This window comes from Panthera pardus, unplaced genomic scaffold (assembly GCF_024362965.1).
Source record: "Panthera pardus isolate Hobbes unplaced genomic scaffold, ASM2436296v1 HiC_scaffold_15, whole genome shotgun sequence".
NCBI lineage: Eukaryota > Metazoa > Chordata > Mammalia > Carnivora > Felidae > Panthera > Panthera pardus.
Genome location: NW_026526710.1, coordinates 27,218,747 through 27,240,014, shown reverse-complemented (window position 1 = coordinate 27,240,014; position 21,268 = coordinate 27,218,747). Strand labels below are relative to the sequence as shown.

Below are 21,268 nucleotides of genomic sequence, written 5' to 3'. Positions count from 1 at the left end.
AACAGCCCCCACAAAACTGCTTAAAAACCGCACTAGTGGACCACGTCTTCAGTTCCTAATGTCACCCAGGTTGTCAGTTGGGACCCACAGTTGTGAGTGGCAGGATGCTGACCCAGGCCACTGGGTGGCTTTAGCTGCAGGCGCTGGGGAGTGCAGGCCCCCAAGTAAGGTAGCCAGGGATCCGTCTTTCCATCTCTCTTTTTTTTTTTTAATTTTAATTTTTGAGAGAGAAAGACACAGAGCAGTGAGTGGGGGAGGGGCAGAGAGAGAGAGAGAGAGAGAGAGAATCCAAAGCAGGCTTCAGGCTCTGAGCTGTCAGCACAGAGCCCAATGTGGGGCTGGAACCCATGAACTGTGAGATCATGACCTGAGGCCAGTCGGGACACTTAACCCACTGAGCGACCTCAGGCTCCCCTGTCTTTCCATCTCTTGGTCCTGCTTTCCTCTGGGTTGGTATCATCTCCAGGCCAGCCCTCATATGAAAGTGAGATGCCAGCCCCACAGCAGGAAGTCCTGGGGTTGCATCCTGGGGAGAGGGTGTGCCACACAGGGCCACGGACCTGGTCCTGCAGACAGGGAAGGATCAGCCCCAGCCACACACATGGGGTGAGGACAGTGTGCCCCCCCCCAAAGGAAACGGGGGAGCTTCCACTAGAATAAGGGGCAGCACGATTTGTCTCCTAAGACTCCGGGAGACAAATGTACTCCTACTCAGATTTGTGAATTTCCTTTTAGGAAATGTTAGCACGGAGGCCTCTCTCCTCTCCTGGCTGACCGTTCAGGCACAGTGAAAAGTCACTGCAGCGGAGAGGGCCCCACACCATCCGTGGGGCTCCTGCCCACTGCCCAGGCCTTCTGGGGGGCGGGGAGGGGGGCTCGGCCTTCCCTCCCTTCACACGCAGGCCACAGCCCCTGCTGCAGTCCCAGAGGTCAGCTTTGCTCCGTCCTGGGCGCTCACCGGTCCAAGCTGCCTGCTGAGAGAGGCTTTCCCTGGCCCGATGAGGCAAGAGTAAAAGAGCCACACAGCGTTCTCAAAACACATCCTCTGCCTCTAGCATTGTGACAATATAAACATTTTAGCCCCCCTTCCCCCTGCCGTTTCTGTCGCCTTCTAGAATAGGATGCTGCTGCTGTAGAGAGAGTTCCACAGAGAAGGCTCAGAGGCAGTGCCTGTGCAGTCCTTAGAAGCCTCCTCAGTAGAGCGTTTCCTATATAAGGAGGTCTCTGCTGAAAGCCCTGCCCTCCGCGGGTTGGGGCTGGGGCTGCACAGATGCTCCAGGAGGAAGGAGAGGGCCCCACAAACTGCTCACATCTCGCTGGCTCGCTGGCTCGTCCAGCCCAGTCTTTCCAGCACCTTCAGAGGAGGAGCGAGGAGGAGTGGAGCGCGGGGCCTCTCCCTGACTGAGGGCTTGCGTCACTTCCCAAGGATTCTGCAGTCCTGGAAAGCCACCGCCTGGCTTCCAAAAAAGGAATTTTCACTGAAGTGCCTGACCCTGTTGACTCAGCTGGCGCCCTCACTCGGGCGGCGTGCCCTTGTCCTCACCGGCTCCACAGGAAACCCTGGCCTGTTTTGCAGGGAGGGGAATTAAGCAAAAGGACGACTCGGAAGTGCCATCCCACCATCAAAAGGGGGATTCACTCAGAAGGACTACTTAGGGTTTGGGGGTTCTCTTCCTCTTACCCTGTGTGGTGCTTTCCGGGGATGGCCCGGGATGGGCTCTCGGGGAAGGCTCCCAGGGCCTCTAGGCTCCAATGCACAAGGCCTGTGAAGAGAGGCAAAAGCTGATTTTGCAAACATCAAAGGCTTCTGGGGCCCTTCGTGAGGCTTTTGATGGGAGAGAACCAGCAGAATAAAAACCTGCTTCCTGTCTGGGCAGGGTCCCAACAGGTGCAGCTCCCTCTGGTCTCTGGTTTGAATTAAGCAACACGCACTCCAAACTGACACTTTCCCGTTCTAATCTTAGCGTTTGCACAGCCCACATTTTGTCCGCTAGCTGGGAGAAAGGTGTGGTCCCCATGGTCAGCAGGAACAGCTATGCTGCTGGTCAGAGACACTGCTGCTGGGTTTGGGATGTCACCAAAAGCTAAGTCAAGAGCTGAATCTGCTCCAGTGGCCTGTGTCCCTTTCAAGGGCTCAGGGTCTTTCCATGTACCCTTAATTTACTGACCTAGAAGCACAGTTCATAAAACAGGAAATCATCCCTATGAGCTCAGAGTTCATGACCTCCCATGTCTGTGTGTACCCCAATGTGTATCCGTGTGCTCCCCGTCTCAGTCACACACAGCTCCACGTCCCCATACATCCTGGCATCTCCACTGGGTAACCAGATGAGCAGGGGACAGAGGGCTTGGCATGGACTGAGAGCATTAGCATGAAATATTCCCAAAGCCATTACCTCACTGCCAGAGATGGACCCCAGTTAGAATCATCCTGCTGTGAACAGACTTCCCTAAGACTCTTTATCTGTAAAATGAGGATTAAAACGAGGTGGGCCAGGGGCACTTGGGTGGCTCCATCAGTCGAGTGTCTGACTTCGGCTCAGGTCATGATCTCACAGCTCGTGAGTTTGAGCCTCACATCGGGCTCTGTGCCGACAGCTCAGAGGCTGGAGCCTGCTTTGGATTCTGTGTCTCCCTCTCTCTCTGCCCCTTCCCTGCTCATGGTCTGTCTCTCTCCTTCAAAAATAAATAAACGTTAAAAAAAATACAAAAAAATGTTTTAAAAATTTTTAAATGAGGTGGGCCAGGAAGTCCATACTCCCAGACAGGTCTTTCTTGGCACAGGTTTAAAAAAATGTTAACAGGGACGCCTGGGTGGTTCAGTCAGTTGGGGGTCCGGCTTTGGCTGTCATGATCTCACGGTTCGTGGGTTCGGGCCCCGCATCAGGCTCCGTGCTGGTGGTGTGGAGTCTGCTTGGGATTCTCTCTCCCCGCCACCCCCCCCCCCCCCCCCGCTGATTGTTCATCACTTCTGTTCTCTCTCTCTCTCTCAAATAAATAAATAAACCTAAAAAAATAATTTAAAAAAAATGTTAACAGAGCGCCTCTCGTCAGCCTGGCACTTTCTGATTCACCATGTTTCTACTCTTCTGCCCAGCCCTGGAGAAGGTGTCTGTCGCCTGCTGGCCCCTGGACCCCAAGTCAGCGACCCTGCTATAGGCTTTGTCAGACAAGGATCTTAAAACCGGAATCCACTTCCTCCAAGGAAAGTTCTCTTCCTCCTCACCCAGCATGACAACTATATGCATTTCTTCCTACGCAGGAAAGGTGTGCACGACTACTCTCCAGAGCTGCCCCCCTCACAGAGAGAGCCACAGCCTGGCCCTATGCCTTGCCCACCTGGGGACACGGGGTTGCTCTCCTTCAGAGCCCAGACCTAGGAGAATGTGGCCTTTCTCCAGGAAGCCACGCCTGGAGTGCTCGTGGCCCACAGACAGTGACCTGCCCCCAAGTCTGAGGGGAGCTGTTCTCACTCAGCGGAGTCTCCTGTCTCAGGCTCCCAACTCCTCTGTGATAAATAAATCGTATGTGAAGAAAACTGGGGGGAACATCCCTCTCCTTCCTCTGTGAGGACTCCAGTTCCCTGTTACAACTATCTCAGTACCTACGAGGGAGCTGGAACCACCCTCACATGAACCATTGCAAACACCTGGCTTGTCCTGGGGGTCCTCCCCGAGAAAAGCACAGCTCCAAGGTGGCTCCTTCCCCGATCTCAGAGAGGGGTCAAGGTCGAAATGTGCCACTGATAGCCACCCAGCGGCACAACCGTCCCCAAACTCTTTGAGCAGGTTTAAATCCCAGGCCACAGATGAGTGGACAAGGAGGGGACCTTTTTCCCCTCAACTTTGTGGGGTGGCAAACTGGGGAGATAAACCATATACACCATTCAAATACATGTGGATTTTTATTTATTTTTTATTTTTTTAATGTTTATTTATTTTTGAGAGAGAGAGGGAGGGCCCGAGAGAGAGACAGGGAGAGATTCCAAGCAGGCTCCCCACTGTTAGCACAGAGCCTGACTCGGGACCCATGAACCATGACATCATGACCTGAGCCAAAATCAAAAGTCAGACGCTTAACCGACTGAGCCACCCAGGTGCTCCAGAAGTGTGGATTTTTATATCTGATTGTCAATTCGCCGCTTCTTACATCAAGCCTCTATTCCACTGAGTGGTCCGCCCCCCCTCCCCCCCCACCTCACGCCCAAGGAGTGCCAGATGCTCTCGGGGGGTAATATGTCAAGGCACCATACTGGGTTGTGTCCCACCCAGGCCTCCCCCCAAGGTGCCCACTGGCTGCAGTCTTTGGAGCTCAGCCTGTGAAGGTCATACTGAATCTCCCCGGCCTCTCCTGCTCAGAAACAGGTCCTCCCTGGCCCGGCCAGACATGAGGGCCCCCCACCCATACAACTGTGGTGTTGAGGCTCCTGTTGAGGCTCCTTGTCCTGCCAGGCAAGGACAGCTGCAAGGTGTGCTGGCTTCCCGGCTCCACCAGGAGGGGGAGTACAGGTCCATGCACGTCTCAGCTCCCCAGGTCTTCTGACTCCAGGATCTAGGATCCAGGATCCAGGATCTGACCCTTCCTAAAAGCACTCCATCTTTTCTAAGTGAACCCAGCCTCTTCTTCTAGTACTTCCTTAGCAGAGCAAAGGCCAGACTACGGACTGGGCACTCCCTCCTGGGGGAGGCTGGAGGGGGGGTGGTTGTACACGTAGAAAAACTATCCTTGAAATCACTACCTTGGTCACAAATGCTGTGCCCCACACTCTCCTTGTCTACCTGGACATGATCCACAGGAAATCAACGAGGGGACAACCGACGTGGGAAGGCATTCAAGCCTGCCAACAGCTGCCTCACTGATGTAGAGTTAGTCTTCAAACAAACAACATGAAACCTAAAAGGATGTTGCTTCCACTCGTTCCTGTACTTAAGTCACCTAAGGGTGATTTACCACTCCAAATGGCACTTCGCTTTAGAAGAGATTGCCTCTCTCCCCAAGGGATGAATCGTGCCCAGATGAGAGCACTTGGCTTAGGAGGACAGTTCCTGAGGGCCAAGCAGTGGCCTCAACATGAGTCACAGATGACACGGTGTCATGCGTGTGTGCAGAGACCCTCCCACCGCACCCAGGACGCTCGCGCTCTGTCCTCACCCTTGGTATGAACACTCTGAGGGCTCACGTCTCTCACAAAGGCAGCTCATTCTAGTTGTGGAGGGTTTTGTTAGTTTTTTGTTTTCGTTTTTAGCCAAATATCTGGGTCCCTAAAACTTCCGCCCACAGGTTCTACTTCTGCCCTCTGGAGTTATAAAGAATAAATCTTCCCTGCTTCCCCAGGCGGTGTCTTTGATCTTCGTGGACCCAGCCTGCACCCGCCGCCTGGGCCGGCTCTCCGGCCCCCCAGCACGGACCCCCCAGCCAGAAGGGAGCGCTCCTGGCGGCGGCCCAGGCTCCTTCCATCAACTCGGACTTCTCTGCCAGGGTGGCTGGGGCCAGCTGGTAACAGTACAAGCTTTCGAAAGGCACAGGACGAAGGCAGATGGGGTTGGTGACTTGGGGGTCCTGGCTCAGAGTGTACTGCTCCGGAGGGGTCTGGGGCAAGCGCCAGAGCAGAGCAGCGCGGGCGAGGAGAGAGCATGCGGGGGAGAGGGCGTCTGCCGGCAGCCGGAGGAGCTTCTAGGGGCGGAGGGGGGAGGGGGAGGTGTCTCAGCCGCCAGTGCAGGAAGGATCTCTCTGGAATCCCTCCCCAGGCGACTTCTAAACCTCCGGGACAGCGAGAAGATCCCCTGCCAGGCTCCCCCGGGTCCTGGGACCCTGGAAACCTCAGCGCGGTCTTTGGAGTGTGTGTGCTTATGCAGGTGTGAATGCATGCTGTGTGCATGTTTGCGCGTGTGTGCTCACGAGTGCTGTGTGGGCATGTGCATACTGTGTACATGTGCGCATGCTGTTAACACGTATGTGTGTGCCTGTCGTGTGCGTCTGTGCCCCTGTGTTGTTAGTGGAGAGACTTGAAACTGCTGAAGAGTTCATGTAGGAGGTAGGAGGGGAGGGAAAGCCCAAAGGTCTATTCTTTTCGTTATAAACTTATTTAAATATGAACAAACACAAAATCAGATAGGAACCCTTTATTCTGATTGGTTCTGTACAAATATTTTTTTCAAACTTACATAACAAACATAAACAAAACTGGGGGAAAACACCAAATTCAACTCAACAGCATTAATTTAATGTAGATGAAGTTAAACTGCATCTTGGAATGGACCTCTGACTTGCTGTATGAGGACTTTGCGTTGCTCAGATCACTGCAAAGCTTGCCTTCCTACAATATTGTCCCACCGTCTACCAGCACCTAAAACAGCATCTTCACATAGAAAGTGCCCAAGGGGAGCCTGGTGGCTCAGCTGGTTGAGCATTGGACTCTTGATTTTGTCTCAGATCATGATCTCAGCCCCCTCCCCCCACCTCCCTCCACCATCAGGCTCTGTGCTGGCAGCATGGAGCCTGCTTGGGATGCTCTCTCTCTCAAAATAAATAAATGACTTTAAAAAAGAAAAAGACAACAGAGGTGCCTGAGTGACTCTGTCAGTTAAGCCTCCAACTCTTCTTTTTTAAGCTGCCAGCGCAGAAGCCGATGCCTCTGTGGGGCTGGAACCGTGAGATCATGACCTGAGCCAAAGTCAGACACTTTAATTGTCTGAGCCACCCAGGTGCCCCTGAGCCTCCAACTCTTGATCTTGGCTCAGGTCATGATCTCACGGTTTGTGATTTCAAGCCCCATATAGGGCTCTGTGCTGACAGCATGGAGCCTGCTTGGGATTCTCTCTCCCTCTCTCTCTGCCCCTCCCCTGCTCTAAATTAATAAATAAATAAATAACTTAAAAATAGACCTCAAAGTTCTAAGGGTCATCTGTCTTGTATGGTTAAAGTAACTAACATATTTAAAAATTAATTTTTAGGTGTGACAATGGTTACATTCCCAAAAAAAAAACCTCACTACCTTTTAGAGCTACAAACTGTAATATTTACAGATGAAGTAAATGATATCTGGGAAGTGCTTCAAGATACACGGGAGTTGGGGCACCTGGGTGGCTCAGTCGGTCAAGTGTCCGACTTCAGCTCAGGTCGTGATCTCACAGTTCGTGAGTCGCATTGGGCTCTGTGTTGACAGCTTGGAGCCTGGAGCCTGCTTCAGATTCTGTGTCTCCCTCTCTCCCTACCCCTCCCCTGCCCACACTCTGTCTCTGTCTCTCTCAAATATAAATAAACATGAGCACTGGGTGCTGTATGGAAACCAATTTGACAATAAATTTCATATTAAAAAAAATAAATATAAATAAATAAATGTTAAAAAAATTTTTTTTAAAAGTTATTGGAAATTATCGAAAATATTTGAAAAATTATACTACAAATTATATCACATGATTGGCAGTGTTATAATATATAGTTTTGTTTAGCTATGAATAAAAAGAAACCATTTTGTATTTTGATGGATTGATTAAAGTATTACGGTACTAGCTTTTGGCATTTTTTAAAATTTTTTTTTCAACGTTTTTTATTTTTTATTTTTGGGACAGAGAGAGACAGAGCATGAACGGGGGAGGGGCAGAGAGAGAGGGAGACACAGAATCGGAAACAGGCTCCAGGCTCAGAGCCATCAGCCCAGAGCCTGACGCGGGGCTCGAACTCACGGACCGCGAGATCGTGACCTGGCTGAAGTCGGACGCTTAACCGACTGCGCCACCCAGGCGCCCCGCTTTTGGCATTTTTTAATATTGTCCTGTGTTTGCCAGACATAGATGTTTTCCTCAAGACTCATACAATATATAGGTGCTAGTTCCAATTCTACTATTTTGCTAGCTGTGGTGACTTTGGGGCAGTTGATAGTGCCACAATTTACTTCGTCATCTGTAAAATGGGTATAATGCTATTTTGCCTTCCCCAGAGCACGGTTATAAGAATTGAATAAGATAATAAATGCTAAAACGGGGCAAAAATATAACCCAAACAGTAAAGTTCTATTAAATAATGGCAGGAATCGACGTAGTTCCTGGCTGTTGGGAAAAAATGACAAAAATAAGAACAAAAATATCTAAGGCAGGTCGCAAGTGAGAAAAATAATTATAAAAACAAACACTCGGATTAACTCAATTGATCAGACCTGAGAAACAATTTCCTCCCTGCTGCTCTCAGAGAAGACTGCTCCCATGAGCTCCTGGGGAGATGGTTCTTTTCCTCTGTCCTGGTGCATAAGGTCTTGCTGGGCACGGGAGCCCCAGGATGGCAGACTTGGCATGCTGGCCTGGCCCCGACCCCTCTCCCAGTCGTCAAGATGAGAACATGATCAAGTAGCCACTGCCCCTTTGGCAGGACTGACCCTGCCCTACAGCCTGGAGCCACCTGCGGATGACCTACAGCCCCGAGCACAGCTGCCCAGCCAGGGGCGGCCACAGGAGCAAGAAAAGAAAAAGAAATGCCCGTGGCTCAAGCCACTGTGTTTTGGGGCTTCAGCAGCAGTAAATGCAACCCCCAGATGCCAGAGTCCAGCGCTTGTCTTGGTTGTCTGGACCCTGCGTTTCGGTGGCGGGAGCATTCTTCCTGTTCTTCAGGTGAGACAAATACGCCCTTCTTTGAGGAACAGCTGGTACCCAACTCTACAGTGTTTGCATGGAGCGGCCAAAGGTAAACTGTCCATGTGTCACATGGCCCAGGTGGGTCCAAGAAGCATCTGTGGTCCCTGCCACCTAAAAAATCCGAGAGACCAAACCAAATGGAAACAAGAGGAAGAGCGCAGGGGCAGCTGGGTCACGGCCCTCTCTGCTCCTGTGGCTGCGCTGTGATCATGTCCCCCCTTTTGTTCTGAGTAGTCATGTCAGGCGGGGCTCAAAGCAGGAAAAGCAGTCATTCTAGACAGCCCCAGCAGAAAAGGGTCTCCCACGGGGAATTAGACGCTCATGTCATCGGGATGGCTCGAGTCAGGGCTGCCTGGGCTTTGCTGCCATTGCACCTCAACATGCCCACTGGGTCCAAGGTGGGTCTTCTGGGGTCCTGCGGGGGTGGCGGAAGAGCGAGAGGGAGAGTTCCACTTCCAAACCAGGCCCCCCGGCATCTCATGGCCATTGGCCATTTGCAACCAGAGACAGGGAGGGCAAAAATTCAGTTCAATTTTCCAACCCCTTCTTCTAGAAGGAGGGTGGTTTGAAGGGCCCACATGAAGGTTTCTGCCCCTGTTGGTTCAGGCATGTTCCAAATAACTTCTTTAAATTTTTTAATGTTTTTATCATTACGAAATATTTCCCTAGTTTGAAGATAGTCGTATTTGGTTTTCGTAATACGATTTAGCCCCTCATCATCATGATTACCCTGCAGATGAGGAAGCCTAGAATCTAGAATTTAGGGGCCTTTCTCACAGTCCCACCAGTGCCAGTTCAGGGCTCCAGGCACCTTGATCCACTTCTTCCTGGATCCCAGGAGCCAGTGGATGCTTGGCATGGGGCATGGCAGGTAGCAGGCACCATAGGTGCTTGGGAAGGCAACATCCTTTACATTGAGGAGAAAGAAAGACGCACCGGAAATTGAATACACTATCTTCAAAATATCTGACCCATTTATTTTCCCACTTATCCCTGAAAAAGGCCAATTAAGCCTTTACTATAAATCTGACAAAACACACCCTTTTCTTTCTTTTCTTTTTTCTTTTCTTTTCTTTTCTCTTTTCTTTTCTTTTCTTTTCTGTCTTTTAAATCAGGAAGAGGTGTATTGTCACCTGTTTGTTTAAGAAATACTTCCATATTGGGGGCCGCTGGGTGGCTCGGTCGGTTGAGCAAGTTGAGCATCCGGCTCCTGATCTTGGCTCCGGTCATGATCTCACGGTTTGTGGGTTTCAGCCCCACATCAGGCTCCATGCTGACAGCGCGAAGCCTGTTTGGGATTCTCTCTTTCCCTCTCTCTGCCCCTCCCCACTCACGTGTGTGTGCTATCAAAATATAAATAAACTTACAAAAAAGAGAAATACTGGGGCGCCTGGGTGGCTCAGTCGGTTGGGCGTCCAACTTCGGCTCAGATCATGATCTCGCGGTCCGTGAGTTCGAGCCCCGCTTTGGGCTCTGGGCTGACAGTTCAGATCCTGGAGCCTGTTTCGGATTCTGTGTCTCCCTCTCTCTCTGACCCTCCCCTGCTCATGCTCTGTCTCTCTCTGTCTCAAAAATAAATGTTTAAAAAAAAAATTAACAAAAAAAAAGAGAAATACTTCCACACGAAGCTAGGTTCGTTATCCTAGGTCTAATTTGCATATGTTTCAAATTTTCTGTAATGGAAAGGGGTTTTTTATTGATTTTCAATGCTGCCTCTGTCCTAGGGCGCTATGAGTGAGGCAAGCCCTTCCTCTAACCACAGATCTGACCACGGCCCTGCCCCTCCACGTTTCTGGAGAGAAGCCCCACCTGTCCCAGGCTTAGCTTTCAGTCAGGGTGGGCCACAGAGACACCCTGGGGTCTTAGTGCAACTGAAGCCCAAGGCTTTCCCACCGCGGAGCGTTCTTGCTATGCCCTCTCTTCTGATGGCCCGAGGCCAGCCAGTAGCCAAATCACCTGCACATCACACTGTGCCGTCTGCCCAGCCCTGCCGCCTGGACCCTGGCAATGGCAGGGTGGAGCTGGCCTTAGCTTGTTCTAGAAACAGAAAGGGAACCAAGAGCACCCACATCACCCCAGGCTGTGACATGAAAAAGGCATTCTTTTTCTCTTGGTATCCTCGCACCACATTTCCAGCGTCCCTACAACAACAGTCAGGGGCAGGGCTGGGCATCCTCAGCTGTCTGGGCGTCACCCACCTGCTGTGGCATTCCTCAGGCCTGTTGCTGCCTGCCAGGCCTGGCCTAGAAGGCAGATGGCTACATAAAAATAGTCGGGGAGCCCTTGAGGTGCCACTTCTCCAGCTGCTCTGTTGAGTGGAAGCCAGAGGAGACAGGGGACAAGGCATGGCCTCCATCAGGACTTCGGAGCAGAGGCCGGCTGCTCAGTGCATCCATGTGGTGGGTCAGTGCAGGCTCTGGTCCAGGGAGGATGCACAGGAAGGGCAGGGCCAGAGAGAAAATCTCACCCCACAAGGCAAGCCTCGTGACCCCCCGCTATCCCTGGAATAAGCACTGGACAAAATAATCCTTTCTGTTTCATCAGTTTCCAATCAATTCTACTGCAGCTGAAACAGTTCTGGTGCATTATGCCAGTGTAAATACAGCCACTGATTCCGGGCCCCATTTCTTCTTTAAGAATAGGATCTAGGGGCACCCAGGTGGCTCGGTTGGTTATGTCACTGACTTCAGCTCAGGCCATGATCTCACAGTTCATGAGTTCGAGCCCTGCATCGGGCTCTGTGCTGACAGCTCAGAGCCTGGAGCCTGCTTCGGATTCTGTGTCTCCCTCTCTCTGCCTCTCCCTCTCTCTCTCTCTCTCTCTCTCTCAAAAATAAAATAAAACATTTTTTTTAAAAAGCTAGAGTCTAGGCAATGGGGAGTCACTAATCAGCAGGCATAAAGTGTCAGTTGAGCAAGATGAGTCAGTTCCAGACATCTGCTGTACAACCTTGTATCTACAGTCAATAAATGATACAGTGTATGCTTTGCGAAGAGGGTAGATCTCACGTGAAGTGTTCTCCCTACAATATAGTAGAACTTAAAAGAAGACAAGAAAAAGCAACAGCTAGAGTCTAAGAAGAAGCCCGAGGCCAGGACAAGTTACTTGGCCTCTCTCAGATTTGGTTTCCTCATCTGTAAGAGAGTGAACAATACCTGCCTGGGGAAGGACAATCCTTTTACATGAAATGCATTGAATAAAGCACGGTGCTCCCTGCCTGGAGCACCGGGGACACAGCATCAGATGGCTTGATCTCTCCCGATTAAGTGAATGAGCCATATAGCCTACACTTGGCAGTTAGTCACAGATACACTTTGGTAGGGATAGAACAGAACCAGGAGACGAGCTGTCAGGGTGAGTGGAGAGTGACGCTTTCTGAATCACCAGGCCAGGCCAGCTGAGAATCGAGGGACGGGCTGCCACAAAATTCCTGAGAACAGCTGAGGCAGCTGGGAGCTGGTGGGCTCCCGTTTGAACTGAGCTGAACTCTCCAAATAGCCTTCTCTTCCCCTAGACAAGGAACAATAAGAACGGCCCATTGCTTTGGTCCGGAAGTTCAGGGTTTGCAGGCATCTTCACGTACCTCACCTTGGGTGCTCCCAGGAAGCCTATCAGGTGGAAGGGCTCACCCCATCCCAGAGCCCTGGAGCAGTGACCACAGGGCTTGTGGGAAGGCAGAAGGCTGGACCCCGCTGTCCCACCTTCCCAGACGCCCACCACCTAGATGGAAACTCAGCTCCTAACCAGAGCGGCAGGGATGACTAGCAACAAAACTCAGGCAAAAACTCACTGATCAGAATCAGCTGTGAACGGTTATGACTCTTTTTAAATGTTTATTTTTGAGACAGAGAGAGTGCACGTGTGTGCGCGTGCATGAGCAGGGGAAGTAAAGTGAGAGAGAGGGACAGAGGATCTGAAGCAGGTTCTGCAGTGATAGCACAGAGCCCCATGCAGGGCTGTGAGATCATGACCTGAGCTGAAGTTGGACACTCAACTGATGACCGACCCAGGCACCCCTTGACTCTGGTTTTAAAATGCCATCTCGGGGCACCTGGGTGGCTCTTGATTTTGGCCCAGGTCATGATCTCACAGTTTCTGGGTTCAAGCCCCACATCAGGCTCTGTGCTGACAGTGCAGAGCCTGCTTGGGATTCTCTGTCTCTCTCTCTCCCTCCAACTCTCTCTCTCTCTCTCTCTCTCAAAGTAAATAAACTTCAAAAGAATAAAATGCCATCTGAATTTGTATTTGGTTCTGAGAAAACCCTGGTGGAAACCTCTTTGTTTAGGGGGGGGCATTACTAAATTCTTCACGATTTCCTGTCATGACATTCTGAGTCCTCCCTTCAGAATAGGAAAGTCCTCTGCACTGGAAATTTTCTTACACTCTTATTTTCTTCATTTACCATCACTTACTGGCTGCATTTGCATGTTAAGTAGTATGCTGAGTATTGCAGACACCAGATAGGAGGTCTAGTCTCTAATCTTGGGAACCTACAGTCTGGTCCAGGAGGTAAGACTGCTAAATGTGGAACACCTGGACAATCTGGTCATGGGGACATTCAATGAGCATACAACACTGGCCCTGGTGCAGACTGGAAGTTCATGACATGCCTGTGTGGCGATGTCATGTCCAACGGGAATCTGGGACCAGAAGAAAAACACATCATATTATTCCAGCCTGGAGATGGGGATGATGCACATTAAGTTAATCCATCCCACAGGGGTAAATAACAAAAACCTGAACGTTCCCGTGTGTGCTTCTAGTTGTGAAAATGCAGTCGAGGTTTAAATATCTTTGCTGGCACCATGTCATTATGTAACAGCTGAGTTAGTGAGAGGAAGGGCTGGGGAAAAAAAGATGAACAGGTCCAAACAATCCGGACCCATCCTGGCGCAGGGAGAGGCAAGCTGACACATGCCAGGAGGAGGTGAGGGAAATGGCCTGAGGGCCTCTGACAGAGGTGACAAGCAGAAGTCCCAAAGGTGGCTGGAGCACATTGCCGGGGCTTCCAAGCAGAAGACACAGGTGTAAATTAGACCAACAAACAGAGGTGATGCTGAAGGGAACAAGAAACAAGCAGCAGGCACTGCAGGGGGAGAGTCTCAGCTCCTCAGGAGGCTTGGGCTGCAGAGAGAAAGCTCAGAGGCTCAGGCTAGGGGGACTCACAGCAGTGTCCAAATCATGGGGAGACAAAATTCCGTGGCTGAGCCAAAGGTCAAGGCTCAGGGCGGGGATAAATTCAATCTTTTTCCAGGAATCAACGGACGCAAGTTTAGGCCCATAAGATTTTTATCACAAAAAATGTATCCTGGCATGCATACAAATGCTCATTGGATTCATTACAAACAAGATGCTAGAAACTATGGGTCAACCTCAGGAGGAGAAGCCGGAGGTCTCAGGAGGTCCCCAGGAAATCCCACTCCTTGGGACTTGGAGCTCTTTGCCCCAAAGCTAGGTTGCACCATGATGGTCGTCTTCATTACTGGGGACTCCCAGCCTTTCTGGAAGACCCCTCATCTCATTAGAATGGGCCCTTTGAGTCCTGAGCATCTAGCCGATCATTCTCATGCTTTCTGGTGGGCGGGGGGGGGGGGGGGGGGGTGTCTGATCTGCCTGTACAAATAAGTCTTGTTGCAATTCTCCTTTCAGTGATGTCTCCCCCAGACCTGCCCTCTCACACTTCTGGGCAGACTCATTCATTCACTTCCATCACTTTCTTCCTTCATATTAACATGAAACAAATTGTGCCAAGTCATTGAATAGTAAGAATTATGGCCATCATTATTTGTTCCCAGCACGTCACATCAGTATAATTGTTACTTCTTTGTCTGCTGCAGAGGTTACTAATACTTCATGACGATTACAGTCAGAATCTATAGCACAGTGTCTGGGATGTAGTAAGCATGTGACATTTGTTGAAGAAAAGAGTGAGTAAATCAATGAATCATCAACACTCAAAATAGCATCCTACGACAGAACCAGACAATAGACTGATATGGCTGTGACCTTGGAGCTTTGATACCCCAGGCCCTGCCAGGGAGCAGGTCCAGCAGGGCAGAGGGAGAGCCCAGGGAGAGACAGGCGTGGGTGCTTCCACTGGTAGATACATCAGTGGAAATGCGTGGCCTGTTTTCTCTGTTTCTCCTTCTCCTTTTACCCATGAAAGTCCGTCTGCCAGTCTGTCTCCTCCCGTTTGTCCTCTTCCTGCCCTCTCTTTCCCCTTACTAACACATAGAATTCAACACTTACTGTTATATCACTAGGTAAATATTTGTTTGATTTTAAACAAAAAGTAATTATTTCTCTCTCTCTCTCTCTCTCTCTCTCTCTCACACACACACACACACACACACACACACATCCTTTCAAATCACATAATCACTTAAATCAATTTGTAGGGGCACCTGGGTGGCTGTTAAGTGGTTGTTAAGTGTCCAACTCTTGATTTCGGTTCAGGTCATGATTTCGCAGTACCTGAATTTGAGCCCCACATCAGGCTCTGCACTGACAGTGTGGAACCTGCTTTGGATTCTCTCTCTCCCTTTCTCTCTGCAACCCCCACCCCTTCTCTCTCTCAAAATAAATAAAATACACTTTAAAAAACTATAAAAATGTTTTGAAAAATCAATTTCTATTTTACTCAGTCCAAACTTAATTTTTTATAGCCCTATGACTGCAACAAAACAAGGTTGTCTTCCGCAACTCTAGGGCTGAGAGATTAGTCGTTTATAAGGTACCTACTTTAAGCGAAACATGCTGAGTGCCTGTTGTATGGCAGACGTCAAATGAAAAGAACCTTTTCATTCCCAACACACAATGCGCCCAACAATCCTGTAAGACTGGAATTATATCCCCCGTTTCCCCATGTGGCAGAGCTGAAATTAAACCCTCTGACCAATCTCCAAGCTCCATGATGCACTAGTGCAAGTCACTTCACTTTATTAGCCGGAGAGTTGGGTGCTCTAACATTCCCAAGGAAAGGACACTGCAGAAGTCACATAGAAATGGAAAGAAAACTCTTTGCAAATGAAGTCCCAGGAGGAAGGGGAGAGTAAAGTGACCTGGTGGGGTCTATAGAGTTGTGTCAAGGAAGCTTCCTTCACCCCAGGGCAGACTCCAGACAGACCCTCAATGGCATTCAGGGGGCGGGGCTCCCAGGGATCCCACCTCTCTAAACGGGGCAGGGCCCCACACCTTCATTCACACACACCAGACCTCAAGTCTCTGCCAGGTGCGCCTCTAAAGCATCTCTTCTTTAAGGGAAAAGCACAGGTTTTGTCTCCCTCTCAAAGAATTCCAGGCATCCCGGGACTGGGAGAGGAGGTTTGGGGGCTCGTGAGGATCTCCCTCCTCCACTAAGAGATTCTCACCTTCAGTTTGCAATGAGCTCTTCTTCCCTGCAGGGAGACTCTCTGGGCCTCTCTTCTGGATAGAGGACTGACAACATGGATCTAAAGCCTTGTAATCATAGCATTTGATCCAGCAATTGCGCTTTTAGGAACAAATCTTCAATTCTAAATTCAAAAATATTGCACGCACAAAGATGTCTGTTGAAGCATTATTGAGAGTAGTGGAAAACAGGAAACGACCCAAATAGCCAAACAGAAGGGAATAATTGGAAGAATAATTAGAATAATAATTAGAATACCCTATAAGATGTTGCGCAGTTAGTAAGGATGGTTTTATGAGGCAACATACAAACATGAAGAAGCTACGTTTACAAAGTTCATTGTTTTAAAGCACACAGGCAATGTGAACCTAATGAAGTTTAAGAAAACTAGTTGTAGAATAAAACATTGCCAGGAAAGGTTGCTGGAAGGGAGGTGGGCAGGGGATGGGCTAAATGGGTGATGGGCATTAAGGAGGGCACTTGTTGGGATGAGCACTGGGTGTTGTATATAAGTGATGAATCACTGGGTTCTACTCCTGAAACTAGTATTACACTATATGTTAACTAAAAAAAAACAAAAAAACAAAAAAAAAACAAGACTGCCAGGAAATGTGTCAAAATGTCAATTAATTAATTAACTAATTAATGGTGTTTGGGGGGTGGATTTTGTCTTTTGTTCACTTTTCAGTCTTTTCCAAGTTTTGTCAAGTTTGTCTATTACTACCCCACCCCTTTATAAAATTGTGGTTTAAAGAAAGTGCTTAACATGCAATGTACCACCTTCACCCTTGTTAAGCATACAATTCAGCAGCATTCAGGACATTCACAATGTCATGGGACAACTCTCCAGAATTTCCATCTTGCAAAACTCATCTACTAGTTTTTAATGGAAAAATAACATAAAGATTATTTTTAAAAATATAAATTGCCCAAGACTAGTCCTGAAAATTGCCGTGATTCAGCTGGTTTTAAAAATCCCTAGATGGGAAATACAAATCAAAACCACACTCAGATATCACCTCACGCCAGTCAGAGTGGCCAAAATGAACAAATCAGGAGACTATAGATGCTGGAGAGCATGTGGAGAAACGGGAACCCTCTTGCACTGTTGGTGGGAATGCAAATTGGTGCAGCCACTCTGGAAAGCAGTGTGGAGGTTCCTCAGAAAATTAAAAATAGACCTACCCTATGACCCAGCAATAGCACTGCTAGGAATTTACCCAAGGGATACAGGAGTACTGATGCATAGGGGCACTTGTACCCCAATGTTTATAGCAGCACTCTCAACAATAGCCAAATTATGGAAAGAGCCTAAATGTCCATCAACTGATGAATCGATAAAGAAATTGTGGTTTATATACACAATGGAGTACTACGTGGCAATGAGAAAGAACGAAATATGGCCCTATGTAGCAACGTGGATGGAACTGGAGAGTGTGACGCTAAGTGAAATAAGCCATACAGAGAAAGACAGATACCGTATGGTTTCACTCTTATGTGCATCCTGAGAAACTTAACAGAAACCCGTGGGGGAGGGGAAGGAAAAAAAAAAAAAAAAGAGGTTAGAGTGGGAGAGAGCCAAAGCATAGGAGACTGTTAAAAACTGAGAACAAACTGAGGGTTGATGGGGGGTGGGAGGGAGGGGAGGGTGGGGGATGGGTATTGAGGAGGGCACCTTTTGGGATGAGCACTGGGTGTTGTATGGAAACCAATTTGACAACAAATTTCATATATTGAAAAAAAATTTAAAAAATAAAAATAAAAATCCCTAGATGGGGGCGCCTAGGTGGCTCAGTCAGTTAATCATCTGACTTCAGCTCAGGTCATGATCTTACCACTCCCTCATGATTTGGAGCCCTGCATAGGGCTCAGTGCTGATAGCTGGGAGCCTGAAGCCTGCTTCAGATTCTGTGTCTCCCTCTCTCTCTGCCCCTCCCCCACTCACACTTTGTTTCTCTCTCTCTTTCTAAAAAATAAATTTAAAAAATTAAAAAAAAATCCCTGATGAAGGCAACTTTCGTTACTTCCCCTTGCCTCCAGCCTAAGTCACCTGGCTGGGATATTCCAGAACCCCTTCTCCTGGGCAGCTCCCCATGAGGGCCTCTGCCTCCTCCCAGCACTTCTCTTCCCTCCTCCACAGTGCTGGGCTGATTGCTGTGGCCTCAGCCCCTAACCCCACACACCCTGCAGTGTGTGTGTGTATGCAAGATAAGGGGCCAGGGTGAGGGAGAGTGAGTGGGGAGGTCCCATGAGTGTGGCCTTGGGGTCCTGGGGGAGCCCTAGATGTTTGCACTCAAGATCTTTGCATCTGGTCACTCCACCCCCCACTCATGTTGCTGAGGAAGTAGCTGAGGCTTCCAGATCCCAGGGTCAGATCCCAGAGTTCTGTCACCTCACACAGAGCCCTTCCTTCTAGAACATACTGAAGACTTATATTGTGCACAGTAGCAGGGAAAATGGTCAGTGTTAGAGCTGATTCCATGACTGGGAAAATAGCAAAGTTAAGTTGGCCTGGGTAAAGCCATTTGACTACAGCAAGACATGCTGTCCATTTTTACCTCATTGTCACACAACATGGCAACAATTCCACTCCCATCAGATAGATGTCACATCATGTTTGTTATACAGTTGATTTACTACACTCAGTTCTGTGCACGAATGTCTATTCTTCATTGTGTGCTTCATGGATATACGCTCACTGCTTTCTTAGAAATAGATGAAATGGGACTATGAGGTCGCATTTTGATCAGCTGGCTCTTGAATGATTCAAGTTAGGACAGGTATTGATCAGTTACAAGAAGTGAGAGCTACAAGGGAATTTTAAGATTATCTGGTCTTACTCTCTCCCTGGCTAGTGAGGAAACAGATTTTATGTAAACCTGGAACTTCCAGGATGCAGGGTTAAGAGTCACAGTTAACTTTCCGATCCACGTCCCATGTAGAACAGAACAGGCAGCCCCATACCACATGCTGTTCCTATCACACTCCAGGGAATTAGTGATTCCATAAAAACAAAGATATCCTCTAATCACACATCCCAAACCTGTCTCCTCTAGCAAAGGTATATAAAACAGGATCTTTATCTTCGTTCCCAACCCAACACAAAAGCGGCCAGAGGGGGAGCGTGGGTGGGTGTGCCCCGTTATCTGATCACCATTGTCCAGATGAACACACAGAAACTCAAAGGGGGGTTGGGGAGGGGGCTGCAGGTGAGAGTTGGGCCCAGCCTTCTCAGTTCTTTGGCCCTTGGCTTATCCATCTGCCTAGAGCTGTCAGGCAGCTTTAGCAGCTTACTGGCTCCCAAACCAGCATGGCACCCGGAACACGTTTATGTTGGTGGGATTGGATTAGATCCAAAGGACCTGTGCCCCTAACTGCCCAGTCAACATTGCGGGGGCACCCCAGAGCTCTAGAATGAATGGGGATTCACATCTTCTCTCTCTCATCACACTTGACTTAGAATGGGTTAGAGAGACTGTGCCGTTTTCAAAGACCTGTAGCCTTTGGCAGCCCTTCCTGGAGGTCTGCTTCCTCTCTTAGAGGCCCTTTTTCTCAGCCACATGGAACTTTGTACTCATCCATCCCTTCTGTGTGCCCATGAAGGGAAAACAGCTCCCTATCATACCTTTGGAGGCAGCTTTTTACCAATGGAAACTGAGACTGTAGCCAAGACGTCTGTGTCCTCTGTTCACTAGACTATTTCATTCACCGTTCCTTCCTGGCCACCATCACTGCATCTGAGAAGCTTACCAACCTGTGGGAGAGTTGAGAAGATAATACAATAATAAAATAACACCTATTGTTAACATGTTGCCACACACAAGAGGGTCCAGGCCTTGGGCTGCACCTCTTCCTGCATGGCCCCTGGGTGCCCACTCAGGGCCCAGACCACTGCTTCAGCACCCAGGATGGGAGGATGCCCTTTGCAAACATCCCAACCTGCTTCCAGGATTCCCACCCCCCATGGTTGACAGGGACATTGATGTGTAAGAAGGAGTGGCCCAGGGATGGCTGTGTGGGGGTTGGGGGGACTGGGGTGTTCACAGGAGCACAGGAGACTCTTCCCAGTGTGGGATAAAGGTGGAAGGGGAGAGGGGGGGCAAACTGAAAGTTAGGGCTAGAGGCTGGAGGCTGCAGGCTGGGAGCGTTTACTTGGAGTCAATAATGCAATTGGGCAATGACAACAAGCAGCCTAAATAGGTGCTGACTACTCAGGAGAGGACAGCCGGCTCATCTCAGGCTTAACGTTTGATGACAGAGTGTGGGCAAGGCTGTGAGCCCCTCACTTGCTTTCCTGGCATTGTAGAGGGTGAGGGAGAGGGTCAGGGCCAGAGACCCCAAGGTTAAAGAAGTTAATCCTTAAAACTGGAAACATTTGTAAAACTCCAAAAAAAAAAAAAAAAAGTTTAAAGTTCTCTACCTCTTTCCAAGCACAGACCCACATTAGGACTTTCCCAAAGTGTTCATATATCTAAAAAGAAACTGCTGGTGCGGGTAAAAGAGCATTGTTGCTTCCTCTTTGTGTGGCATTTCCATTTGGCCTGGGAGGGGGTCCAGTCCAGGCCTTCCGGAGTCTCCCTACCTAAACTGCTCACACAGGGAAACTCATGCAAAAGTCTCTGGTGGATGTACATTCCAACTGAAGGTGCCACAGAATCAGAGTCCCTCGGATAATCCTTTCATTTTCCACATGAATAAACTGAAGCCCAGAGAATTTGAGTGAACACAAAGCTAATTGGAAACGGAACCGGAATTGAAATCCGAGTCAACCTGACTCACGCCGGTAGTCACTCCTTTCTACCACACAAGACCGCCTGGAAGAGGAAGGATAGAACCCCAAGCGCCTAATTCACGCCCAGAAGTAACCTTGATCCCCCAAGGGAATATGCTGAGTATCTGCTGCCCGGGCACAGGAGTGAGTGAGCCCTGCCAGCTGGAACTGTCCATAGGAACGGACTGGAGAGAGTTCTAGGTGTGGGTGTAGGTGGTGAGCATGCAGCAGAGGGGCCCAGGCTGGGAGGGGCAGACACTGGGGGGAGGGGAAGAACCAGGCAGTTGAGCAAGGAGGCTAGGGGCCAGAGCCTAGAGAACCCGGATGGCAGCCCCTAACAAGTGGGGACTGTTACCTGCTGGAGGGTGTGAAGGAAACAGGTGCCCAGGGTGGGGGCTGTCCAGCAAACACTGGGAAGCAGGAGGAGCAGAGTTCAAAGACAGGTCAGGGCTGCACCAGGTTATGAAAGAAATATGGAGC

At 49.4% G+C, this 21,268-nt stretch overlaps 1 long non-coding RNA gene across 2 annotated transcripts; it reads right to left on the bottom strand.

The window, feature by feature from the left end:
• Window positions 1–160: 160 nt before the first annotated feature.
• LOC109257629 (uncharacterized) lies at window positions 161–21,253 on the bottom strand. 2 transcript variants are annotated; one of them, XR_008422206.1, is made up of 4 exons: window positions 21,144–21,253; window positions 19,643–19,771; window positions 1,682–1,763; window positions 161–566 (listed from the first exon to the last, which is right to left on the bottom strand). It is a non-coding gene; the product is annotated as an uncharacterized LOC109257629 (long non-coding RNA). The 2 variants fall into 2 exon arrangements; XR_002076058.2 differs by lacking the exon at window positions 161–566 and having other exon boundaries at window positions 1,588–1,763.
• Window positions 21,254–21,268: the final 15 nt, after the last annotated feature.